Source organism: Fulmarus glacialis, unplaced genomic scaffold (genome assembly GCF_000690835.1).
Source record: "Fulmarus glacialis isolate BGI_N327 unplaced genomic scaffold, ASM69083v1 scaffold2781, whole genome shotgun sequence".
In the NCBI taxonomy this organism is placed as follows: domain Eukaryota; kingdom Metazoa; phylum Chordata; class Aves; order Procellariiformes; family Procellariidae; genus Fulmarus; species Fulmarus glacialis.
The window spans coordinates 16,447-27,369 of NW_009191965.1; the positions used below are offsets into that span (position 1 = coordinate 16,447).

General features: G+C 38.0%; 1 long non-coding RNA gene across 1 annotated transcript; it reads right to left on the bottom strand.

Moving 5' to 3' along the window:
* Positions 1-4,565: 4,565 nt before the first annotated feature.
* Positions 4,566-8,897, bottom strand: LOC104083392. Its single transcript, XR_683596.1, has 2 exons — positions 8,708-8,897; positions 4,566-5,116 (listed from the first exon to the last, which is right to left on the bottom strand). It is a non-coding gene; the product is annotated as an uncharacterized LOC104083392 (long non-coding RNA).
* Positions 8,898-10,923: the final 2,026 nt, after the last annotated feature.

The window sequence follows — 10,923 nt, forward strand, 5'->3', positions numbered from 1 at the left end:
TATTGCTAATGTCAAATAACAAGTATGTTGCTTTGCAACTTTCTGTTCTAGCGTAAGACAATGCCATTGAGCTGTTTCTTTTTAAAGACATCCCCATGTGTAGTTTTCAGGCTATCCTCATGGTAAGGGCTGCACTTCTGTGATTTCAACTCTGCTGGCATACACAAACTCTTTCTGTATTGTTTTCAGATTTATTTTTAAATGGTCTTAATACACACACACACAAATAAAGAAACAAGAAGTAAAACTGAGCTTGCTCCATGTTTAACTCTATCTGAGTTTTGTACAGTTTATATGAATCTGCCTCTTCAGGATAAAAGGTATGTTACATGGAAGTTGAGATAAAAAACATGCAGTTTTTGCTATTAATATTCCATCCAATATTCTAGTGGAGACGTTCCAGTATCTACAAACACAAAAAAATTTGGTATTGTGTACGATTAGAGTTGCTAATCAAGTTGTATCTTTATCCCAATGCATATTTACTAGCAATGATAAGGCTCTTTTTTAAGTTAGGCTGTTCTGTCATTGAGAAAACTGGAGAAGTTACTGTCACTTCAGGTAGCATTTACTCCTGGATGGAGTAAATCTTTTTTCCAAAATTGTCTGGGCTAAACCACGTAGTATCCGACCTCCAGGCAACCCTTAGGAACCTGCTTTTTCTCACTCTTTCAAAAAACACAATTGCAGAGGGAATATCTAATCTTGGGATACTCAGCTGCGTAAATTTTGCTCACAGGTTACAGACATGTAATATCTCCTACATTCCAGCTGGGAATCCTGTCCTTCACACTATTCTACTGGCGCGGCTGGCTGTTCCAGTTACGAGGGGAGCAGATAGCACCTGAATGGTCCTGGCAAAACTACTTGGTGGATACTGGAAAAATTTAACCACTGGTAAAAATGGATGTATTCTCACATGTGTAAATCATGGTATATAGAAGCACCAGAACTTAGAAAGTGCTCAGATAACCAATATACTACTTTAACTCGCACAAAACCAGACACAATAGCTAGGGGGATTATCATGGTAGAAGCAGCAGGTTCTGGGAGAACCAGAGTAAGGTAAATCACTGTCAAAGAAGAATCAATCTCCTCCTGTATTACATGTGGATGCACCCTTGCAAGCCTTTTTAAAAAAGAAAATCTCCATGTTATATGTATGAAAATGCAGCTGTTGAGGAAGTCAGAGCTATTCAAGAGCACTAATTTCTTTGCAGCTGGATGTTAGCTGCATTTCTTTCTCGTTACTTTCTTCCTGTAAGAACAAGCCCCAGCTCCAGCTCCTGTTGATGTCTGGATCAGCCATTGGAGACAGGCACTATAAGTTTGCAATTTTTACAGTATTATAATGCTTTGTGACTCAGGAATTATGAAAAAATTCTCTGTTATTTTTTAAATACATACCGCTGCACTAAAGTACCGAGGGATTTCTAATTAGTTGAACAACTGCCTTGCTCTGCATCTTTTGCACAGTTCTTAAAACCACCTGTAGAAGGGATGAAATCCTGGCCCTGGGGAGGTTAAAGGAGGCCAGACCATGAAAACAGGGTCTCAGAACAGGGTATGGCTAGCGTACCTAGTAAGAAACTCAGCAGTAATTTATAAACTCATTGACATGGATATATAGAAATATTTCTAGTTTGTCAGAATAAATCCTAGTATTCATCATCAGCATAGTTATAGCCTACATCAATCATCCGCACTTCAGTCACCTTGTTCATTCTCATATTCTGCCGATTCAGCTTTAAATTTTATATCACTGATAGGAGTCTTTCAAAAAGGTCACAAAAGTGCATTCAATGTAAGGACAGTGGTTCTCTGTAATGGATCCTCAGTAACTACTTCTTCTCCAGTTAACCTCATTTCAGTCAAATTAACTACATTCCACAAAAATTTCCATCCTTATCCTTTGGATTGACACTGGAAATGATCATCAGGCTAGTGTGGAAGAAGTTACACTGAAAAAAATATCAGCAGCACCAAGTTTTGTCAATGCTTATTTTCTAAGACCCTTATTTCATGTCTTCTATACTTTATGCTCCACATTTGGGGCTGGGTAGTTTTGAGGGTCTGGTCCGCTATGTGGGAGTGATGGAGTGAAAAGGTGGGACAACCAAGGGAGCATATTTGACACAATGCAAAAGGGATGTTCTTCCAGCTGCAACCTAAACCAGAACTTACATGACTGATTTTGTTCCTCATTCAAACATTGCCAAGACATATACTAAACATGAGTTCTGAAATATGGCATCTTTAGTCCCTTCCATCTATACTGCCTGTCTAGCAGCTATAGGCAATTAAGTCTTGAACTGGTTCTGGTCCTGATCTTTTTCTAGAAAAGCTATGGCAGCAGTGAAAAGAAAAATCATTTATCCATATTTATGAGCTCATTTCTAACAACCAATTGAATTTTAACATTAAAACAAGCAATACAGTGTATTTCATTAAGTACAAGTAACTACATGTGTTTATGGATCCATACTGTTGAAAAACTAAGATTCTGGATTTAATTTAACCATACAATCCTGAGCTTGGGCCAATCTGCTATTATACTAGAGCAAAAAAGCATTACGCTTGGTGGTTCTTTTTCTGTCTGAAACCTTTGAATCTGCATCTCATCTGTCATCAACCCCCATCATAAGCAGCATTAGAAATATTCCTGAAATGGCCGTGTACTAAGCCAACTGGTAAAAATCCTATTAATTTCTTTCCCATAGGAAATCAGATATAAATGTTGCCTGAAAATGTCTCTAACACGACCAAATTTATTTATCCATATATTTATATTTATCCATGTATTTATCCATATATTCATGTAGGGCTACCTGTAAAGCTGTCTTTTATTGTCTCCTTGTATTCTCTTAAAGTGTATATCTGGAACTATTTTTGAGTATTTGTGATATTTTCATGAAGGTTGAGTGGAAGTGTGGTATTATTCACCATTTATTGTTGGTAGTAAAGTTTCCCAAAGAACAACTTCTTACTTCTGCTTGGTAGGTGCTAAGGTTTTCAGCCATCCTGACTACCGCTAAGCAGGAGCTTCACAAGCTGGCACTGTCCCTTCCCAGCAGTACCGCCCTGCCCCACTTTGCTGAAAGCTGTAAACAAGGTTGGCTGCAGAGTTTTTGAAATTTTGTGACTCGAGAGTTGTAGCACTTAATAAATTAGTATCAGTCCCATCGTGTTTCATATATCAAATTCTAATCCAGATCAGATGTCACAAAAACCTATGATGTATCGCTGTTGCTTTACATACACTAGTTTACGTATGAACACCTCAAATCTTCTTTCTTCTCCAACTTCCAGCCCTAGATAGTCATACAGGAGATTCACAAAAGCTGAGCTCAGCCCAGCACTAGCTCCAAAAGGGGAAGACGCTGTAAAGTTTAGCCAAGTTCATCTTACGTACATTTTTATTAGTAAAAACAAAAGCAGGCAGTAAACATTTTGAAACAGGTCATGTATTTGCATCCAAGCACTTCAGCAAGTGTGACAAATGTTGCCACCTCATGGACAGGTGCAGGGTTTGATTCAGCTCAGCGGTAGGAAGGAAAAGGGATCACAGAGATGACTCATCGCTGCCCTTTCACACTCTCCTGAGGGGGGAAGCAACAGCTTGGCCAGAAAGACACTTTTGTCGCTTAAATTCACCTGCAACTTGTTCATTTGGGTCTGAATCCAGAAGCCTGGCTACACACCCACAATTGGGGAAAAAAAAAAGAAAAAAAAAAAACAGAAAAAGCTACACATGTTCAGAGTGTTTGACTATCTCCAATACCAGAGCAAGGGGGGGAAAGAAAGATGATTTTTCCTTGGAAAAAACCATAATGGTCAACATAGGACATGGCTCGGTCTTGTACTGTCAAACAGTCAAAGGCCAGCATTCGGGCGTAAAATGTCTGAGTAACAGGACCTGGAGTTTTCAAGGTGACAGAAATCTTCAGATTCATGAAGACGATAATCTCGAACTGGACCAGGGGATTTTAATACCCCATAAATGTAGTGGCAGTTGGGAATCCTCTACTTGTAAACTGGAGACCAGTAATTGTAGTGTATTCCACCATGTATTTCCAAAGCTAAAGTTTTATGTTATAACACCACATTGATTATTCACTATTCTGCCTCTTTTGGGGAACTGCTGCAGGAATACTCTGTAACCTGTTGAATTTCTCCCTTTCTGACAGAAAGGCCGCTGTGCCGTCCTACTCTACAGGACAGATACTGTTACAAAAGCCATTACACAGTGTGTATCTTAAAGTATATTCATTCCAAACGGCTTTATAATTAGCACTTAATATAACTGGATGAGCGTAAAAGGACTATAAAATGTTTAAACAAAAATAAAACCTTTCAAGTTTGACATGGGGATAGAACTTTAAGAATCAAATGATTTTTTTTAAATAATGCTTTGTAAAAATAGATTCATAGTCAACATTTATGAATGGTCTGAAAAAAGACAGTGTAGTGATTAATTGGGAGTTTCCTATCATCGTGATCTCCACATAACAGTGTAACAGTCTGCCTACATATGATTGAAGAGAAAGAAGGATTTATACCAGCTTGATTTTAAATATGTTCTTATGTTTATTATATTTTGCTACTCCACTCTCCTAAAATGGTGGCCTCAGGAAAAGCTGCTTTGGCAGGCAATTGCAAAGATTCCTGTGGAGAGGAAGTGAAAAGACTGGGCATACAAACAAGGGCTGCTGCCATGTTCAAAGCACTGGGGAGAGTTCATAGAGCAAAATGCAGTCCTAAGTAAATGGGTTTCAGGCAATTTCAGTGTTAAGATAACATCATTAAGAGTAGAACAGATTGTGCTCAAACCCTGCTGTTTATAATTAACACATTGCTTCCAAATACTCCAGGGTCCCTGGTAAATAGTCCTCTGCTCAGATCCACCCAGACCAATCAGAGTATTTTCATCAGGTTCCATGCTGGGCCAGCACCTGTTTGGACAAATCCAAAAGAGCCAAAATACTCTTCTTTCTGGCTAGCTAAGTAGAGAGATGAACACAGCTTGCCTTAGTCATTGTCACAGTGTCCATATGGCTGTGAAGCTTGTTTTCACAAGAAATCGTACAAGTACTTTATTATGTCGAAGTTCACAGTCCTATAAACAAAAACACAGTATATTAGAGCAATCATCTTAACAGTGCTAACTTTAACCTGTTTGGAGGCAGCACACACGGGACATTCTGCACAATCAAAATCAAGCAATATCTCCAAAAGAAATGCAATCAAGGATGAATGAATTTTTGAACTTCTACTGTTATTTACAGTACCTGTCTTCTGATCATTTAAACTTTGTAAGATTCTAAAAAAGAAATAAAGCAGCTTTCTAGTAAAAACTGGAAGATTCTTATTTCGATCATTAAGCAGGAAAAATATATCAAAGTTAATAAGATTATATTCTCATACGGTAAACGTGATATTCTAGTTGGTGATGCAAAGCAGCAATCTTTTATGCTATTGAATGTTTTGTTCATCTTCCAAACCACCTGTTTTAGCATGTACTACATATCTCCTTCATCTGTACTCATTTGCAGTCTGCGTTCTTTCAGTCTTGACACTAGTTGACCCATGTTCATAGCTAAATTTGAAAAATCCAAGAATGCCACTCAATGGGATAGCAGATTTTAACGTATACTTTTGTACTTTAATGGCAGGCAGAATGAAACAGCAGTAGAATAAAACATGTAATTATTTTTTTGTCTTTAAACTCATTCTGCTATACAATCTAACACTCAGACTTTGGGGTTTACGGTTTGAATAAATAACACAAATTACTGCATATAATGACAAGTATAAAATTAAAAGTTTTTTTAAAAGTATTCAATGATGCAAAAATAACCGCTCACAATGCTAAGTGAGATTAACTGGCTGAATGTCTTATTTGTTAGACTACAATCATTTAATATTCTCTGTTCACGTATCATTCTGTAACCCACTTTTCAAAAAGTTTTTACAAAACATCACATTGGGCAGAAAAACAGTTCAGAAATCCCCAAGACATATAACAAGAAACACTGTGTTTGAGTCTACTTAATAATCCAGTGACAAAATTAAAGAAATTAACTGCCACTGTAAGACTCGCATGACATCGTGTCACTCAAGAAAAGTGCTTTAGTTACAAGGCTTTCCGCAGAAACAAAATCACACACTCTAACAAATGCTGACCTTATCAACTAAACAAAACACAATCGTCCTGTCATAACAACTGGGATCATTAGAGACTATATGAAAAGATCCACTACATTCAACAAACATTAAGACATCCCTATTTCAGCTACAGAAAATTTATGAACTTCGGTCTGAAATTCTCACAACAGAAATTAAAAATTTCTGACAAAGAAACGCCTAACCTTACCTTCAGCCAAATGTATAAATACTACGTGGTAAAAAGCATGGGAATATCTCTGCAAAGACTGAATATATGCAAGGGAATAGAGACAGACATGAGGTTCTGTGGTATTAAACAGACAGACTGCATGGCCAGCGGTTATCACACTAGAAGCCACCAAGAAGAGACACAAGTTTTCTACTCTTTTCGAAAAACAGGTGGCTTTTGTTTTTCAAAAAAATGCAAACTTCACTTTTGCTTAAAAAATAAAGGAAAATGAAATTACAATCTGAACAGCTTGAATGGGGGTGGGAGAGAGCATCATTTTCTGTCCTTCTCCTTGCACTCTTCAGCCCTCCATTAGGAAATATGCTAAATAGCAAGGCCGAGATGGTAACAAGGCTGAGGTATCTGAGGATTTTAATGACTAACAAACTTATTTTAGAAGTATTACAGTAGTAGAAAAAAGGATCAGGAGATGGGCTGCTTACTTGAAGTTTATTTGGTTGAAATGGCAAAGTAGTTCCTTCTCTGCAATAAATATAACTTCCCCATGTGTGGTTAAAAACTACAGGCAGCTGCAAGATTATAGCTTAGCTAGCAATTGAAATTTCTTAAAGCACAGAAGATCATGCCTTTGCCCTGTAGCTAGCCCCATCAAGACATGGGGGAAACCCATTTATCATGGGTTCATGAAACCTTGTATCTTATCTATGGATTGTCCTCCTCAAAGATTTAAAAAAGATTGTGGGTTGGGAAAAGATGCTTAATAAAAGAAGTGTACCAAAGGAACAAAGCAACAACAACAAAAAAAAAGAACAGGAGAAAGAAGAACAGGCCAATTTAAAAAAATCTGTCAGGTCATTTAAACATCCCTAACTATACAGTACATAAACACTTCCAAACTACTTCAGGGAAAAAAAACAGAATTGCTTTCTTCCTCACAACATGTAGGAAAAATTGCTTTCTTCCTCATAACAGTCAGGATATATATACACACATCTGACCCAAAGGAAGGCAAGCCAAAGCACTATATTGTGCACTGAGGTTTAAAGTGGCAGCGCCTCTGATGACCACTTTCTCTGGTAAGCATGAGCTGCATAGCACAAGTTTTGGTCCTGTCTGGAAAATCTATACCTTCTGGCAACTTTAATGGAGTCAATAAAACTTCCAAAAGATGTTAAAGTTGCAAGGACAGGGCTGTCATTTCAAGTATCTTAATTCAAGGGCCCTCATAGTTTACGAACTGGTCTCTGTATTCACCATAGGAGTTAGAGCAGGGACAAGACCTTGGGGATGTCCATACACACAATAATCCATGTTGCTGAGCAGATGGTCCACTGTACTTGGTACCAGTGGGAGCTTTTTCAGGGCATCATTCACAAGTGACTTTATTGCTAGGAATAGCAAACTGACATAATGAAGCTGTGGAGATCCTGGCAGTGTGGTCCAGCCAGGCCTGAACCAGATGAAGTTTCATTCTATGGCCGGTCTAACTGCAAATTGAAATTAGTGTGTCGGTGGGCTATTGGACATTTGATAGCTCAGGAGAGCAACATGTGAGGTTATGGGATACGATCTACACCACAGGTTCCTCTGAAGTCCCACATTACAAAGAAAAGTTGGCCTTGAGAACGTTTCTCTTCCTTTTTGCTACATGTCATTTCTGGACTCTGTTCTGACTATAGACTCTTTATCCAAGACCTGCTAATAAGCTGGCTGCAGCAACAGGTGTGAGGTAATGCTGTTGGCATTTCATAAAAATGAGACATAGGCTTGACTGTTGCCTATGTATTGCATGCATTTCTGTCTGTAATTTATCATTATGTCTCCTGATGGATTTGGAACTGTTCTCAGACTCTAAAACTGGAGGCTCTGAACGTTGAGGTACCTACATTCATTTATTGAATTAGTTTGTACCAACTACATACCACGCAACACAGACTATGTGGAACAATTTTTATAATCTATGTAGTTTTTATATCATACGTACAACACCCACTATTAAGAACTAAGTATCATTTCAGGTTCAAATACCATAATGTGCCTTTTGGTAACGAAATGGACTGACATTTTAGAGCATTATTTTCACATGAAGTCCCTGACCTCTATTAAGCACAAAGACAGTATGTTACTGTAACACATATTACCACTGCAAGATAAAATTTTTTTCAAAACAGAATTGGACTAATCTTATCTCAAGTTCAACACTTCCCATAAATAAGACTCATTCACTCATTCTTAGTAAACATCCCTAGATTTCTGTTCTGGTCTGTAGAGAGCTAATGACTGAGCAAATACTGGTTTTGAAGTCTCTTTCAAGTCAGCAAATACACAGTAAACAATCTCTAACAGGCTCACCGGGCAATAGCTCTGATGAAGTCCAGAGATACAGTACATTTGTATCGTGGTCCATCAAGCTGGTCATTATGGCCAACCATGGATAACAGCTGGAGAGTCACAAGAGAGGTGATCTGCAAACAAGAGACATTACTAATGTTAGTAATTTTAGCTAACATGAATGGCAGTGGCCAATTTTTTTTTTTTTTCCATTTCTCATCATTCCCATATTTCTTTGGAAGTCACTCATACTTGCTCATTGATTTTCACATAGTTCTGGAGCTAGCAAACCCAGGAACTTACATACATTGTCACCATTACATTTTCAGCACAGGCAGTGAGAAACACAGGCTAAACTCTTCATCCTTCATATCAACAGTTATCCTGGAGTTCTGATCAGAGAGAGAAAGGCGATGTGGGGAACAGGAATAATAGGCATGAGCTGAACATTTTCCAAATCTCTGCCTGACAACCAGGGGAGATTTCGATTCTCTTTCCTTTATACGTGAAGACCTCCTCTTGAACTTTCACACTCAAAGTTGGATATTCCTGTGCCAGCTCATACCACATTTTGAACAGATGGATGCATCGCTCTACTCCAGATAAAAAAGATTTTGAAGGCTGAAAAGGAAAGGCTGGAAGATTGCACGCTTAAAAAGAGCAGGGCCTGAAAGGAGAGAAATTTGCCTACAAACACACATACAGTGTCTTGACAGAGCCATTAATTATTTTACCAAAATAGCAATGTACCAGCATATTTTTCACTATCTTCGTTCCTCTAAATGATTACTGCGATATCACTAAAGTGCAGTCGTGGGATGTCACCATTGAGTGCAACCAGTCTGTTCTGCCTCAGTTCGGAAAAAATGCTGTGGTGATTCCACTGTCTCCCTACCTCCTCCCAGCTCCCAGGGGAAAGAAAAAGGTAAAAGCAGAAAACAAGAAAAATTTTCCCTGGCCTTTGCTATAGACGCCACTGACAATTCAAGGCAACAAGGTTACGTTCTATGAAAAACTGGTATCTGACCACAGCTCTACTTTTCAAAAAAAAAAAAACCCCAGCCAACCATGACCTACCTCTGTGTAATGATAACAGCACAGTAAGGAATTTCTGAAGAATAAATGTATCAGGAAAGCGAGTGTCAGTTCAAACCTTCAAGGAATTACATTGCTATAAAAAGCAGCAGCAAGTTCTTAGCAGTATCAATCAAAAAAAAAAATCATAACCCCACTCTTTTGCTGAAAGAGAACTTGGTCTTCAAATTTGTGACAGTGCTTGCAGGAGGTAGGAATAAATATTAAGTGGACATAATATAAAAAAATGACACCTACCTGTGGAGAATAGAAAAAATTCCAGTCACAAAGAATGAGGCAATTTTTATAACAGCCTGTGCTTAACTTTCTTTTATATGGCATTAGACAACAATAGTTTGGATGTCATCATTCTGCAAAGTCTTTGGAGTTTGGTTAAGGAATACTGGCCTACTCATATTCACAAAGACAAATTCCATTTACTTAATTCAGGTCTATAAATTACACTAAAGAGTAGCATGATTTACAAATTGTTAGCATTGACAGCATTTAAGAAAACTGAAGTCAGTATATCGTAAATGGCTCAAAATCCAGTTCATGAATCACTTTGAACATATCACTGAATTGGATCAACCTCAAACTCGTTATGTGTTTTTACTTTCTTAAAATACTCATGAGTCTGAGAGCACATTTTTCTACATTCTTCATTCAACAACGTCCTTATTCAGTCAGTAAAGAGGCATTATGGAGTAATCTGCTGTAACAATTTCTATTTTACACCCCAGTGCACCATTACGGGCAAATCGCTTCTGCAATGCATACTTGCAGCTGGCCTCACATTCAGAAATCACCAATGAAGGAATGGCAGGAGGCTCCTAAAAGCTCCCAATGAGCACAGCAAAGCCTAGATACTTTGGAGTTGGATCCACCTCAGTTTTGCGTCATGTAAAAGTGTGTGTAAAAGTGACCCTGCTGCTGCATTACAAATGCTCCAGCGATACTTTAACAACAAATTGTAACCATTTTCTTTTCCAACTAGCACCAAATGCTACGTGTGTAACATAAGGTCGGCAATGTAAAATTCCTTACTAAAGGCTGACTTAACAAATCTGAAATAGCGTAAGACTACATACTAAGTTTCATTAATGTTTTTGCCTCAAGACCTTAACTCTAAATACTCAATATACAATATTACAAGACAAATG